Source organism: Rousettus aegyptiacus, unplaced genomic scaffold, assembly GCF_014176215.1.
Source record: "Rousettus aegyptiacus isolate mRouAeg1 unplaced genomic scaffold, mRouAeg1.p scaffold_m13_p_4, whole genome shotgun sequence".
In the NCBI taxonomy this organism is placed as follows: domain Eukaryota; kingdom Metazoa; phylum Chordata; class Mammalia; order Chiroptera; family Pteropodidae; genus Rousettus; species Rousettus aegyptiacus.
This window is the reverse complement of record NW_023416307.1, coordinates 69,605,625-69,622,700: the sequence shown is the minus strand read 5'-3', so window position 1 is coordinate 69,622,700 and position 17,076 is coordinate 69,605,625. Positions and strand designations below refer to the sequence as shown.

At 36.2% G+C, this 17,076-nt stretch overlaps 1 pseudogene; it reads left to right on the top strand.

The window, feature by feature from the left end:
* Positions 1–9,872: 9,872 nt before the first annotated feature.
* LOC118602160 lies at positions 9,873–9,993 on the top strand (annotated as a pseudogene).
* Positions 9,994–17,076: the final 7,083 nt, after the last annotated feature.

Sequence of the window (17,076 nt, the reverse complement as noted above, 5' to 3'; positions counted from 1 at the left end):
TAACTGCTCAAGAAATTACCAATCTGATAAAATGGCTGCACCATTTTACAAACCTACCAGCAATATATGAGGGTTCCAATTTCTACAAATCCTCACCAACACTTACTGTCTGTCTCTTTTATTATAACCATCCATCCAAGTGGGTGTGAAGTAATATCTCATTGTGGTTTTGATTTGCATTTCCTTGATGACTAATGATGTTGAGCAACTTTTAATGTGTTTATTGGTCCCTTGTATATCTTCTTTGAAGAAATGTCTATTTGAATTTTTTGCCCATATTTCAATTGGGTTATTTGTCTTTTTATTATTGACTGGAAGAGCTCCTGAATGGATATATTCTGAATACAGGTCTCCTGTGAGATATATGATTTGCAGATATTTTCTCCCTTTCTTTACATTGTCGTTTTACTTTCATGATAGTGTTTTTTGAAACACAAAAGTATTTTTTTAATTTCGAAGATAAATGGCTGTTAAAGAAGTCTCTGGAGATCTGTATCCAAAATGTTTTCCTAATACATAATGAATAGTTTCATAGAATTTTATAGCAGGTAGGAAAGTAATTCAGGAATGTATTATAAGAAAAACAAGAGCATCTAATTGATAATTAAAATGAAAAATATTTTGATGGGTAGGAAATTAAATTTCACATAGTTAATATATAAAAATAGAGGTTCTGTAATATATTTTGACTTCCTTCATATGGGCACATGTACATAAAGCAAATTGCAAGAAGTTATTTTACAAAACGAACCAGAGAAAAATCTATGCTTACCCCTTAACCTAAATTGAACTGAAGTGAATACAGAGTTGATTACTCAGGTTAATGGGATGGTGCCTACACGTGACAAATGGCTACATTAAAGAAGTTAAGTTTAAATACTGAACTATGCTAACAATATTTTAATTAATAAAAGTTGCTCTTGAAATAAATCTTTCTGACTAATTTCTCCCCTCTCTTTGGAATCTTTGATAGTTAAAAAAAAAAAACACTAAATTCAATACACATTTAAAACTTTTACAGCAGTTCATGCAGAGCATACAAAGTTAACAGTTTATAAATTCTCTTTACCTCAAGAAAGAAAACAGGCACAAGAAGCTGAACCACTTTTGTGTTCACTCCTGCTAAAATACTTCTCCAATATACTGTGTAAAGCTATTCATTTTCTTCCTTTTTGTTTGAAATATAATTGGCATGTAACATTATACTGATTTCAGGTATACAATATAATGATTCAATATTAGTACATATTCCAAAATGATCACCACAATAAGTATAGTTAACATTCATCTCCACACATAGCTATCAATTTTTTTCTTGTGATTAGAACTTTTAAGATCTATCTTCTTAGCAACTTTCAAATCTACAATGCACTAGTATTAACTATAGTCACCATGATGTACATTAGATCCCAGGACTTATTTATTTTCTACCTGGAAATTTGTACCTTATTTATTTATTTTCTAACTGGAAATTTGTACCCCTGCCTCTGGCGACCACCAATCTGTTCTCTATACATGTGAATTTGTGTTTGTTTGTTTGTTTGTTTGTTTGTTTAGATGCCACATATAAGTGACATACGATATTTTTCTTTGTGACTTATTTCACATAGCATAATGCCCTCAAATTCCATCCATGTTGTTGCAAATGGCAAGATTTCATTCTTTTTCCGCATCTCAATAATAATATTCCAGTGCGTGTATCACTTTCTCTTTATCCATTCATTCATTGAAAAACATTTGGTTTGCTTTCATGTCTTGGCTATTGTAAATAATGCTGCACTGATCATGAAGGTGCAGGTATTTTTGTGAGTGTTTTTGATCCTTCAGATAAATACCTAGAGGTGTAATTTCTGGATCATATGATAGTTCTATTTTTAATTTTTTGAGAACCTTCCATATTGTTTTCCATAGTGGCTGCACACATTTTCATTCCCACCATCAGCCAATAAGGGTTGCCTTTTCTCCACAGTCTCACCAACACTTATTTCTTGTCTTTTTGATAATAGTCATCCTAACGGGTGTGAGGGGACATCTCACTGTGGTTTTGATTTGCACTTACGTGGTGATTAGTGATAAGCACCTTTTCATGTACCTGTTGGGCATTCATATGTCTACTTTGGAAAAATATCTATTCAAGATTCAACGTCCTGCTCATTTTTTAATTAAATTGTTTGCTATTTTGCTATTGAGTTCTATGAGTTCTTTATGTATTTTGAATATATGAATACTTCATTTTATTGTGCATCACTTTATTGTACTACTTTACAGATATTGTGTTTTTTTTACAAATTGAAGGTTTGTGGCAACCCTGCTTAAAGCAAGCTTATTGGTGCCATTTTTCCAACAACATTTGCTCACTTTGTGTCTCTGTATCACATTTTGCTAATTCATGCAATATTTTAAATTTTTCATTATTATTATATTTGTTATAGTGATCTGTGATCAGTGATCTTTGGTGTTACTATTACAATTGTTTGGGGCGCCATGAACCACATCAATATAAGACAGTGAACTTAATAAATGCATGTACCATGACTGCTCCCCCATCTCTTTACCTGTCCTCAGGCCTTTCTATTCCCAAAGAGATAACAATATTGAAATTAATCCTACAATGTTCTCTAAGTGTTCAAGTGAAAGAGTTGTACATCTCTCACTTTAAGAGCTAAAAAGGATTAAGCTTAGTAAGGAAGTTACGTTGAAGGCCGAGACAGACTGAAAGTCTTTTGTGCCAAACAGCCAAGTTGTGAATGCAAAGGAAAAGTTCTTGAAGGAAATTAGAAGTGCTACTGCAGTTAACACACAAATGATGAGAAAGCAAAACAGCCTTATTACTGATATAGAAAAAGTTTTAGTGGTCTGGGTAAAAAATCATACCAGGCGTAACATTCCCATAAACCAAAGCCTAATCCAGAGTAAAGCCCTAACTCTTTAATTCTATGAAGGCCGAGGGAGGTAAGGAAGTTGCAAGAGGAAAGTTCGAAGCTAACAGAGGTGGGTTCACAAGATTTAAGGAAAGAAGCCATTTCCATAACGTAAAAGTGCAAAGTGCAGCATTAAGTGCTGATGTAGAAGCAAATTATCCAGAAGATCAAGCTAAAGTAATTAATGAAGGTGGCTACACTAAACAATAGATTTCAATGTGGACAAAACAGTTCTAGAAGATGCCATCTAGCACTTTCATAGTTAGAGATGAGAAGTCAGTGCCTGGTTTCAAAGCTTCACAGGACAGCTGACTCCAGATAGGGGTTAATGTATCTGGTGATTTAAAGTTGAAGCCAGTGTTCATTTGCCATTCTGAAAATACTAGAATCCTTAAGAATTATGCTAAATCTACCCTGCATATGCTCTATAAATGAAACAACAACGCCTGAATGACAGCACATTTGTTTACAACACACTTTACTGAATATTTCGAGCCCACTATTGAGATCTAGGGATCAGTAGATTAACAGTCCCCAGGAGACTATGCTATACACCCCAGGTCAAAAGAAACTGGGAGAAGGAAGTGGGTCAGAGTTCCAGCCACATTTTCCAAATGGCCCACAGCCTCTATATAAATTCATATTCACAAATAGATTTGGGAGGAAAGTGAGATGCTCACTAATTCTTCTTAACCCTCCTTCTGCCCACCTATTACAACTATTTCTCTTTCAATTATAGCCAAAAATTAATATTAAAAATTTTGTTGTAAACAACAGTTTTTCCTTCCATTTACTGTCTCAGTAGGAAGATATAAATGTTGACATTTCATTATATAGTAAAAAAGGAAAAATATCAAAATTCCAAGAGACATCAGAATGGGTTCATCATAAATCTTGTTCTTCATTCATTCATTTTTATCCAAATTCAAAGTAAGAAAAAGGGTCATATCTTTCCTATTTTGTGCAACTGTGGACTGTTTTAATTAAAAGCCAACATAGATAATTATCTGAAAGTTCTTCTAAGAAGCAAATGTTTTCTCCTAAAAATATTAGTAAATAACACCCTTATGTGACATATGATCACAACCTCACTCCCAGGGAGGACCAGGCCAGTTTATTAGATTTTCCTCTGCCTCATAAAATTCTTCACTCCTTCAAGGCCTATAACTTAATTACAGAGAGAAACTATAAATGACCCTGTAGAGTATATGAGGAAGAATTAGCCATCATCTTTATTTAAGAAGCTAGCAAATATGGATACAGTAGATGTCACCCAGAGCACACCAACCGAGAGGTAAAACAGGGTCACCATATGCTCTACACAAGATCTGTTGGCTTAGTCTTCCAACTACTCTGCCAAAACTCTGATCCCGTCTTAGAGAATCCACAGAGAATTCTGGGAGTCATCAGGAGGTACAGGAACTAATACTTGTATTTGCCATGGATGCCTGTCCTTTTCCTCTGCCCTGCTCAAGCTCACTGAAGTGGCAGTACCTGTCATGGAGGACTCCAGAGTTGTGAGCTACACCATCACTACCTTTGCACCATTATGCCTAGAGCAGCTACAATTACACAACCAATAGCGACTGGTTCAATCAATACCTGTGGAGGTTCTAGCAGAATGGTTGTTTCTCCTTTGACTCTTTTTTAGAGTCCCTTTGCCCTGGCACTTAAGCATGTCACCATGGTGTCTGGGCCAAAGAATGATATGGTTGCGATGTATTTGCTCTACTTAAAATCGTCTCTCCCCTCTGGCTTTGCTCCATTCCCCCAGAATCAAGCATGTTTGTCTTCATTTTCTCTTATGAGAATTTTTATTAAAGACTCTTCAGTTCACCAAATCACCCCCAGTTCTCCAGGTGTATTCATTCATTCATTCATTCATTCGTATGCTAGATATTGTTGAGGAAACAACAGTCTGAGTGCTGTCAGCAGGTTCTCTGATAGAGACATTCAGGATGAGGATGCTGTGAGCATGCAAACAACGGGCACATCCTCCTTATATTTGTGTAGTCAAGGTAAGGCTTGCGAAGAAAAAAATGGCCCCCAAACTGACACTAAAAGAAAAACTAGCAGCTCAGCAGACAAGGCAAAGCAAGAGACAGGGTTCAGAGACAGAGGGTTGGAGGTTACAGGAGGAAGGGGCAACTCCAGACATAAGGGATATTATGTACCAACCCCAGAGGTCAGGTAGAGCATATCAGATTCCAAAGATAATCCCAGAAATTCACTTCCATCAGAAGCTTTAACTTTCTGCACCAATAACTTGAAACCACAAAAGGGAAAAAAATGGCTGACTTGGCTTGCTCTCCTGAGCTTTTCTTTGAGGAGTTCATTAAATAGGGACAGGCTCTGAAGTCAGATGGAAACAGAGTTGCCAGATAAACTACAGAATTACCAGTTAAATTTAAATTTCAGATAAATAATGATAATTTTTTGGTATAAATATGTCTCAAACATTGCATGGGATATGCTTATATTTTAAAAGTTTGCTGTTTTTCTGGAATTCTAATTTAACTGCATTATTGTATTTTTATTTGCTAAATCTGGCAATTATAGATCATGAAAATGACCACAAACTTGGTCACATTCACTGGAAAATCAATTGGAAAAAGAAGAGATAAGATTACAAAAGCAGACATTAATGGTAAAAACATAAAAAGTACAACTCACAGAAAAAGAAAAAAAAGACTACGACAGGCCAAGCAAATTTCCTTGTCTGCATTCTAAATAACTGAATCCCGTGGAGAATGCTCTACAGTAGCAAGCAGAGGGTTCTTTGCCAGAAGCACTTCATAACAGCAGGATTGCGGAGGAAGGACCCTTAAGACTGAGTCCCCAACTCGGTAGTAACGATCAGATTGAGCAATGAGCTTAATAACAAGAGAAGGAAAAGGCCTGCAGTCATCGAACAGCAGGGCCAGCCATCCCTGGACTCTTGGTCACACACAGCCAAAGTGGTGACTATGTCGTAGTTCTTGAGAATTCTGCTGGGTAGAAGCATATCTAAATGTGTGTATGTTTGTCTTCTGGCATCTTGTTATAAGACATCCCTGTGCCAATATCTTGTGGCCCAGTCTCAATATGTAGGCCCTATCTCTACCTCAAAAGAAAATGGATAAGAATCAACATGTCCACTGGGAGGAGAAATGTTTCTGAAAGCAGAAAACACAAAAAACAGATTGAGAATGGCAGGAGTGGGGTAAGGAGGTTTTCTGCTTTCTTAGTCCTATCTGAAAAACAATCGTGTTTGATGAAGAAATTAAAAGAGTGGAGTCATAGATAAAATTTTCATACATAGGGTTGTAACACATCTGGGTCTTTAATGTCTCCATAGAGCTGGCTTTAGGGGCGGGGGACATGAGAAAGAGTGAGAGACACAAAGAAAAAGAGAGAGACAGAGAAAGATAGAGAGTTTAAGAGATTAACATGATTGATACAAGAGACAGATTTAAAAATAATATTTTTATTCTGTTGCAACTTACATAAAATTGTTGACCTTAAGTGGAAATGCACTAAATTTGAGGACAGATGAAAATAAAACCAGTAAACTTCATAGGACTGTAGTGAACACCAGATGTTGAGAGAGTCTTACTAGACCAGACGTCTGATTTCATCTTTAACAGACAAGAAAGATATATAAAGTGTAAAATTTCTTTTTTAAAAAAATCACAGAAACGAGAAGCTTTAGAGATGACAAAGTATAAATGCATGGCCCCAGATTTCAAATCAGGAGGCAGCATCATGGTCCATTCTCTATATCTTCCTCACATGTAGTCTTCTGCTCCAGATCCCTGAGCTTCCACTAGGAACCGTTGGTCTTAGTTCTTTATGTTTAATTCTAATCTGAAATTACTGTTTGAAGAATATCTTTAAACTATTTAAAGATGAAACACATAGAAACACCTCCCTTCCAATTCCTTACCCACTTTAATCTGTCCTCCCCGCCCCCCAATAAACCTAAGTATATACATTCCCAGTTCCAAGATGGAGACAGCCTCTTCTTTCCAGAAACAGGCAGCGCAGCAGGGTGGGTCACGCAGGTGGATCTTTCCACTCAGTTCTTTATATCACGTTAAAATAAAAAATAGGTTTCCCTCATGAGTTTCATATGGCACACTAGACTTTAATATATACTGCATTTTTTAATTTTTAAAAGTAAGATTTTTTGGAAACAGTCAGAAAAATACATACAATCAAGAAACATGAAAGCTAAGCTTTGCTTGTATGAAATCATGTACAGTAGAAGTGAGTCATGTTAAAAATTATCTCAGATGGATGTTCTAATGAACCAAAGCTGTTATTTTCATATTAAATTATCTTTTGCAAAGTAAACATGGCTTTGAAACAGGTGGTTATTTCCTATCCCTTTTTAAAGAAATATTTTCTTATTTCGATAACAATATCAAAAATTTGGGAAACCAAAAGCACAGACAAGAAAATTTAAATTACCCATAATCCTACTACTTAGAAGTAACCACCATTAATTAACATTTTGGTATTTAGCCTCTTAGTCTTTGTTCTGTATTTACACAATATTGCTATAAAAATGAGATCATCCTTTTGTTTATTTTGTTTATTGTTTAGTAACAATGTTGCCAATAAACAACACAGTAACAAAAGTAACATTTTCATATCATTAAATATTCTTCAAAAACACATCGGTAATTTTTGAGCCTTGCAAAACCTTTCATTGCTGCCCTTAAACGGAAATGCACAAAAGTTGAGGACAGGTGATAAAAGACCAATAAATTGGTTTTGTTTTATGAATATACCTTAATTTATTTAGCTAATCTTTCTAAATTACTGATAATTTATATTATTCCCTATCACCAGTTCTCTCTCTCTCCCCTCTAATCAGCAATAATAAATGTAATATCCTTGTAGCTAAATTTTTTGTACATCTAGTTATTCTTTGAGACAAATTGAAGTATAATTGCTGGGTCAAAGAGAATTTACTATGATCTCTGAACCAAATGTTTCTGTTTTTCTTCTGAAATTTTCTAGAATTAAGCAACAGCTCCACATGGGCCTTTTCAGTGATATACACAGTTTACATGCATGTCTCTTCTTACACAATTCATTTACAATTTCTAATTTTATTCTACCAAGTGGCAGATGTTAAGCATATGTGTATTTAATTATTTATTAAAATATCAGAGTAACTGCAACTCTGGTGCTGACAGCTCCAATCATGTCCAGTCCATTAAACTATATCACAAAATTAAATCAATTCATGGAAGCCACTTTATATTGTAAAACCAAGAGGGAGCTAATTTCTGTCCAAAGTAGCATAGAGAACTGTATTCTTTTTTTTTTTTTTAATTAGTTTCAAGTATATAGGTCATTGGTTAGACATTTATGTAGATTATGAAATGATCCCCCTGATTGCTCTTTCTCTCCTCTGGTTCTACACCTTGCCATTACATTAACACTGACTGCATTCCCTAAGCCATGCTCCCCATCCCCGTGAGCATCCATCAACTACTAATTTGTACTTCTTTAACAGTTCATCCCTTTCTCCCTGCTCCCCAACCTCCCTCCCCTCTGGCCATCACCAGATTATCCTCTATATTTGTAAGTCTGTTCTTGATTAGTTTGTTCTTTTTGTTCCTTAAATTCCGCATGTAAATGAAATCATATGGTATTTATCTTTTTCTGTCCAACTTATTTTACTCGGCATAATAACTTACAGGCCCATCCATGCCATTGTAAATGGTAAGAGTTCATTTTTTTTAATGATTGAGTAATATTCCATTGTATATTTGAGCCATAACTTCTTTATCTACTTTTCTGTCGATGGGCATTTAGGTTGTTTCCATATCTTGGCTATTGTAAATTGTGCTGCCACAAATATTGGAGTGCATAGATCTTTATGAATTATTGTTTCGATTTTCTTTGGATAAATACCTAGAAGTGCAATTGCTAAGTCAAAAGGTATATCCATTTTTAATTATTTGAGGAACCTCCAGACTGCTTACCATAGTGGGCGTACCAGTTTGCAATCCTACCAACAGTGTATGAGGGTTCCCTTTACTCCACATCCTCACCAACACTTGTTCATTGATTTATTGATGATACCAGAGAACTGTATTATTCTTAAATCTAAAGTCAATTAACTACAAGAACATACAATAACATGAATCTCATAGGCATTACGTTGAGCTGAGGAAGCCAGACACAAAAGAGCACATATTTACGTGCAATTCAAAAATAAGCAAAACTAATAGAGATTGATAAAAGTCAAAATCATAGTTAACTCTTAGGGCCAGGCAAAATGATACTAACTGGAAAGCTGCCAAGGAAGCCTTCTTGGGTCTCAGAAGTGTTTTATCTATTGATCTGTTTGACGGTTAGCCATGTATATGTAAGAAACTATTGAAATGTACATATAAAAATTGAACAATACACTTAAAATGAGTGCACATCCACTTTACGTACTTTATTGTTGTGTGTTATACCTCAATTTTTTTAACATAAAAAAACTAAATTCTAAATCAATGGTTTATGTATTAGTTTCCTAGGGCTGCTATAACAAAATATTACAAACTTGGTAGCTTAAAAAAAATTATTTTCTCACAGTCCTGGGGCTCACAAGTCTGATATCAACATGTCAGTAGGGCTTGTTCACTCTAAAGCCTGTAGGGGAGAATCCTTCCTTGCCTCTTCCTAGCTTTTGCTGGCTTGCCAACAATCTTCGGCATTCCTTGGCTCACAGATGCCACTCCAATTCTCTACGTTTTCAAGGTGTCTTCCTTGTGTTTCTGTCCTCACTTGACCATTTTCTTATGAAATTAGGGGCCTACTCTATCCCCATATGACTTCGTCTTAATTAATTACATCTGCAACAGCCCTATTTTCAAAGAAGGTCACATTCTGAGGCACTCGAAGTTAGGACTTCAACATCTATTTTAGGAGGACATAATTCAACCCATAAGAGTTGACAATTCAGGCTATGGCCATGTCACCCTGAACATGCCTGATCCTGTCTGATCTCGGAAGCTAAACAAGGTCGGGCCTGGATAGTAAACCAGGATAGGAGACCACCTAGGAAGACCAGGTGCTGTAGGTGTAAAAAAAAAAAAAAAAGTTTGCAAACCCGTTTTTATTTAAAATAAATAAATAAATAAATAAAAAGAAAATTTTAAGTTTTTTGTAAAAGGAACCAAACTGAAAAAAATGGTTTCTGGAAGGGTTTATAACAGAGTCAGCAGTAAACAGACTCTATGAGCAAAGAGATTCCTCAGGAAAGCCTCATTTAGGACTGCAGATGTGCTTAGTTTCCATAGTATGTATTCGATGGAGAAAAAATACTTATAAAAAAATTTACACAAGGGAAATTTGAAGATGTCAAGAGAAAGCTTACATAAGAGGCAATGCAATGTAGCACTTCTGAGATATCAAGGTATGTTATGCTCCTGTTTTTCTCAGTATTCAGCCATCTGACTGCCTCAAGTGGAGCTTTTGGCCATGCAGAAAACCGAAGGGGTGAGCCTCTCTGGATTTTGTGTTTCAAAGTAGGGAGAAGATTGGGTGTGTAGATACATCTTAGGCAAAAACTTGGAAGCAGAACCTCACACCTGCCTCTTACATGTGAGGACTCCTTCAGCCTTGGGATAGAAGAAAAAGAGGAAGGAGCCTATTTTCTGATCCCTAGCAGAGCCACTGGGGCTGGGCGGGGGGTGGTCAGATGCCAGACAGGGAATTACTGCAGCATAAGGGACCACAGACAGCTGCACAGGTATTCTGTGCCCAGGCATGGCATAGCACCAGCAAAGACAGCATTAGGGCCGAGAGGCCATGTGGACAGGCAAGGGTCACCTCGACAGACCTACAAATGTCCATGACCACATGGGCCCTTATCTAATACACAGGAAAAAGTGAATCATTAAATTGAAAACTATATCTGAGGCACAATTTGTCCCCATTTATAAGACATGTAAATAAATCAATGTACAAATCAGGAAACATACATGTCCCTTGTCAGATCACACATTTCAATTTTTGGTTCAGACATTGTGGTCACCTAAAAAGTCCAGCAAAAAGAAAAAACATTCAATGGTTTAAGAGCACCAAGAGGGACAGGAATAAAATTGGACTCAAGCTGGAACCTGGAACCAATGCTTTGGTTTTTATCAACTGGTCATTTCAGATCTAAAGAAGAAATAAAAAGTATTTGACATGTTGTTTGGGATATAAGAGCATGAAAAGAACTCAGACCAACAATGGTTGGTCAAAATCAATGCAGAAAAAGAAAGCAATAGGTGAGAAGCAAAAAGAGATGCCGTGAAAAGAATTCCAATGGGAAATAGAGCATGTCTTGCTGCTTCCCGTGAATTCATCTGCCAAGATTACCTTAACCGTGAGTGGACCTCCAGCTGTAAAGAATGCACGCTGCTAACAAAACCATTTTAGAAGGACACCAATTTAAAGCAGACATATTTACACATATTCATGCAGATTGATGCTATCTTTGCTGACAGGATTGGCCTGTATCTATCTGACATGTTCATTCTTAGGGAGTCTACCTACTCGTTATAGCACCATTGAGTATTTCTGCCTTTTGCCTGACCTTTAGAAGACCATGATTTCTGAACCAAAATCTAATCTGACAAAGGAGTCTTTTTTCCTGATTTGTGAATTTATTTATGTAATATAGATCTATAGATACAGTCTTATAAATGAGGATCAATTGTATCGGATTTAGAAATTTAATCTTTTTATTGAAAAGAATAAAATTACTCAAAATTGAGTCTCAGATAGAAAATCCAGGACATATGATCATCACACAAGGAAAACTGAGCTTCGTAGAGGAGGGAACAGCAGTCATCTGGAAATTGTCCCTTGCTTCTGGCAACGCAGGAATTTGCCTCAGGAAAATTGATCACTCTGTGAGTTTAGGGTCCAGCTCAGCCAAGGAAGACCTATCATCTGCTGATGATAATGAGGAAAGAACGATTCCACAGGCTAATGAAAAGCATTTATCAGGATCCAATTTCCTTCAGCTGCATTCATACAGTCCCTGATCTGCTGTCTGCAGTTTCCTACATGCGCCTTTCCATCCTAAGTACACTTGTGCTATTCCATGGATATCTGAGGCTCCTTTCCAACAGACCTAACTATGAGATGGCCTTTTCTGCATGTTTGCCAATTCCGTTAGTTACATATAGCAATGTGTATCTCAAATTAATTCATCAGCAAATGAACATTTTGGCCACAGCAAGATAGTGACTATTTCCATTTCTAAAATAGCAGAAGGCATTACAGAAAATAAATGTTATTTCCATTCATTGATTACTCTCCACCATGTACCTATGCATTTAATTTTTAAAATAAAATAAAAAAGCTTATTTCTTGGTTGTGGGTAAAATTTTGCCATTTATTTTTTTAAATTACTTTAATAGTTTCTTTTTATTTTCAATTACAGTTGACATTCAATATTATATGAGTTTCAGATATACAGTATAGTGGTTAGACATTTATGTAACTTAACGATCCCTCCAATAAGTCTAGGACCCATATAGCACCATGCATAGTTATTACAACATTATTGACTATATTCCCTGTGCTATACTTTATATCCTCATGACTGTTTTGTAACTGACAATTTGTACTTTTTAATATCTTTGCCTTTTTCACCCGGTTCCCCAATTCTCCTCCCATCTGGCAACCATCAGTTTGTTCTCTGCATCTACGAGTTTGTTTCTGTTTTGTTTATTCATTTATTTTGTTTTAGATTCTACATACAAGTGAAATAGCATGGTATTTGTCATTCTCTGACTTATTTCACTTAGTATCATAACTTTCTAGATCCACCCATGTTGAAAATTATGATACTTCTTAAATCATGAAAAAAAAATTATAATTTTGGCATTATAAAGAAAACCTGATGACATCTGATAAAACACACTCTTTTATAGATGAGGAACTTTAGTCACAAAGAACTTAGGACAGTAGGTCTCAAACTTGAATGTGCATCAGAACCACCTAGGATGTGTTGACAAATAAACTCCTTGACTCCTGTTGATCAGAGATTCCTTCAGTAGGTCCGGAGGGGAGGGCAAAGAATCTGCCTGTAGGAGGGTATAACTTACATATTTAACAATCACCCCAGGTGACTCTGATGCAGGTGTTATCCAGAATGCACTATGAAAATATATTGAAACCACCCCTGGGGTCACACAGACATAGACTGCAGAGTCTCAGCTTAGACTTTTGGGACTGAGATGGGAAGTAAGGAAGGCATCATGGCCCTTGGGCCTGACTCTCCCTCCCCTGCCCTGCTCCTCACTGTCATGCTGCCTTCACACTTGCCCTGAGAGCAATCTAAGTTAATGATCACATTGAAATTAAAATTTGAATGGCATGTTGCAAACTATACCTCAACATACACCATTAGATTATTAGATCTCAATAATAAACATTAGGTGCTCTTATTATCTTCATTTCACAGAGATTCGAATGAGGCTCAGAATAGTTAACCGGTCCAAAATAACAGTAAGAAAGTACAAGAGCCATATGCAAACTCACACTTCGGGCATATAAACCTACTGCTTTTCTGAAGGATCCAAGTGTAATGAAGCAGCTTTTCCTGCTTAAAACTTTCTCACTGTCAAGTACATCCAACCTTTCTCTTAGTCCTTCTGTCAATCAGTGACATTTATGTGGCAGTAACTAAAACAAAGGTCCACAATCGCCTTGCAGGAGCTAAGGATGCTCTCAGGCTTAGAGTACTTTTTATTTGCACCACTTTGCTTTTTCACTTCTTCGAGAACACATCTGGCTTTCTGAATAGAGTTAACAGTAGGTTATAATAAAGATTTTCCAAATTGCTTCCTGATTGGTATTCGGTTTTTAAAGCACATAATGGTTTGAGATGGTATTTCGCTCATACTAAAAGCAGAACCAGAAATTCCCTTGACAATAGAACTTTCGCTTGTAACTTAAACCCCACCACAAAATTCAGAGCCGTTTCAACTGAATACTGAGTGGCCTCAAACTTGAGAGAAGAGATATTTACTTTCCCTGAGGCACAAACACCTTTTCCAGGGCCAATTTTTCTATAGTCAGCCACCATCCCAATACCACCTTTTTCCTAGTCAGTACAAAAAGACTGCTGGGAGGGAATGGGGATTTTCCAAAAGTCTGTGGAGAGTGTTTTGGCTTTTTCATCCCTCCATAAAAGGAGAGAGCAGTATTGCTCAGAGAGAATCTCATGTAATATGGGGATTCACCCGAAGAGTCTTCACACTGCAGACCCCTGGCTGTCTCTCAAAGACTTTCAGGGGGTTCACAAAGTCAAAACTCATTTCATAAGAATCGTGAGACATTATTTGCCTTCTGACTATATTGATATTTGCACTGCTGGCGCAAAAGCAATGAAGGGTAAAAACACTGGTGCCTTAGAGCAATTCAAGGCAGTGACACCAAACTTACTAGTAGTTATTGTATCCTTTAACTCCATACATTCAGGGTAAGAAGGGGGAAAAGATTCACAGAAGCATGTCCTTGATGAAGTAGTAAAAATTATTAATTTTATTACATCTTTTCACTTGACTACATGTCTTTTTAATATTTTGTGAGAAAATGAATGGGAGTACAGGTAAAAGCACTTTGCACACGGAAGTACCTGTTGTTTTCAAGAAAAGTACTTGTGTGATTGAATTATGAGCTCAAGTAGCTATACTAGTTTCCTATTGCCACTATAACAAACTTGGTAGCTTAAAACAACACAAATTTAATATCTTACATTTCTGAAGGTTAGTAGTCTGACACAGATCTCGCTGGGCTAAAATCAAGGTGTCAGCAGTAAGCTCCTTCTGGAAGCTCTTAAAAAAATCCTTTTTTTTTTTTTTTTTTTGCCTTTTCCAGCTTCTAGAAGCCACCTGCATTCTTTGGCTCATGGTTCTTTCCTCTATGTTCAGCCAGCAAAAGAGTATCTTCAAATCTCCTGCCTCCCTCTTTCATTTATAAGGACCCTTGTGATTACATTGGGCCAATCTGATAATCCAGAATAATCTCCCTATCTTAAGCGAATCACATCTTCAATGTCTCTTTTGCCATGGAAGTAACATATTCACAGGTTCTGGAGATTAGTGCATAAGCATTTGGGGGTGGGGAGCATTATTCTGCTTCTCATAAATCTCATTTTTACTTGAAAGAGTGAATGATAGACAAACTATGATTATTCAGATTTGGGTATTTGGCAGACATTTGCTTAAAATCAACAAAGTAAGCCCGTCACTTCTTGGAAAACATCTCGTAGTATTTTTAACCAAAGATAAAATTCAAGTTTTCAAGTGAAAAGGAAAATTTTGGAAAACTTGCGTCTGCCACAATGAACTTCCCAGCTTCCCAATACTTAAGGACTTTTGTAATAAGGTTGGTAGTGTGATTTTATTTTAACATTGAAAAATGATACATGTTCACGTTTAGAAAATATGGTTAGCTAAGTGAACCAATATTTTTCAAATGACCTCTGCATGCAGTTACAAAATCATGATGGGTAAACAATTATTGCACATTATTCAGTATGCAAAAAGAACCAATAGATTTTAATGCAATAGTATGAAAAGTTTTGTTAATATGGCTTTAAATTCTATATTGCAATCAACCTTTAAGAAACTCCTACTTTTAAGTTATGGTATAGTATTAAAGAAGAGGCAGTCAAAATACACCTTCTTTTCCAACTATGTATGTGTTATGCCAGATTTTCTTTGTATATTGCAATTTTTTAAAAAAAGGATCACAACAGATTAAATGCAGAAAAAGATATTAGAATCCAATTATCATCTATTAAGCCAGGCATAGGATATTTGCAAAATTGAAAACAATGCCACTCTTCTCACTAATGTACGTTTGTTTGGGAAAATATAATTATCTGTCATTTAAGATAATTGATTGCATAGATATGTAATGAATTTATTGTTCTTTTCAAAGAATTAGTAAATATTTTTAATTGCTCAGTTTTATTTTCTAATATAGTAAATATTGGTAGCTATAATTCATATAAACAAAAGACATTGAGATTCCCCAATAATTTTAAGAGTGTAAAGTGGTCCTGACACCAAGAGCCACTAATCTACCTTACACCTACCAGTTTTCTCTACTTTTATAGAGAAAACAGAAGAAATAGTCATTATTAAACAAAATAAATCCATTAAATAGGTTCTAAGTAAGTGATCGTGAAAGTAAATAGTTTTTTTTAAACTCAAGGCCCCACTTCTTGTTCCTTAGTCCAAGACCTCCAAGCCTTTGTCCTGTCACCTTTCCTAACATTAGTGACACATGTTTCATATATAAGTACTTGGAGGTAAAAGTTCTACCTCATCTCAAATCCCCATAGACCAAACTTCTAGGGTTAATAGCAATAAAGCATTGTGTAGTGAGTTACATATAATTGTAAGCATGAAATAACATGTAACACATGACAGCAAAAATTCTCTATTGAGGCCAAATTCCATAAAGGTCAATTCTCTGGGGATAGGATTGTCCTGTATCTGACACATGATTCAACATCGCATACTTCTAGTTATGTGTCATCTCCTGAGGTATATGATGTCAATCTACAGTATCTAATGAGTAGCCTTCTCAAATGTATATAATTATATTGAGTGTGAGAAACTTGGCCAGCCTAAACCTAAGACCTAAAAGCTGACCTTTACTGGACAGTAGCAGGTGACATTCTGCAGGCAAAATAATCAAATAAACAAACTAACAAACCAGAATAGCTACATTTTTTCTTTTTCTGTATTTAACAGTGCAGGAACATTGTGCTATGAACAGAGAGTGGCATTTTGACTGATACCAGCAGCATGTTGTCTTACATACTCTGCTTCTCTACCCAAGTGAGCCAATGTCACACTTATGTAAACCTGAGGCCTATAGTAGAAGGCCAAGCTTGCTCATCATGCAGGAGGAAAGTAAATTGACACAGGGAATCCCTGCTCCCATACCTTTACCAGATGCAGAAGCCAGGCCTAAATACCATCAGAGAGCGTTAGCTACCAGCTTTGTCTACCTACTAAAACCATTGTCGGCAATGGCCAAAGACAGACCGGCCACCAGGGAAGGCAGAGGAGGAGCAGGGAGCAACGAACTCAATACTGGCCAAATTGTTCCTAGGCAGAAATGTGAAGAAGAAGGCCATATTTCC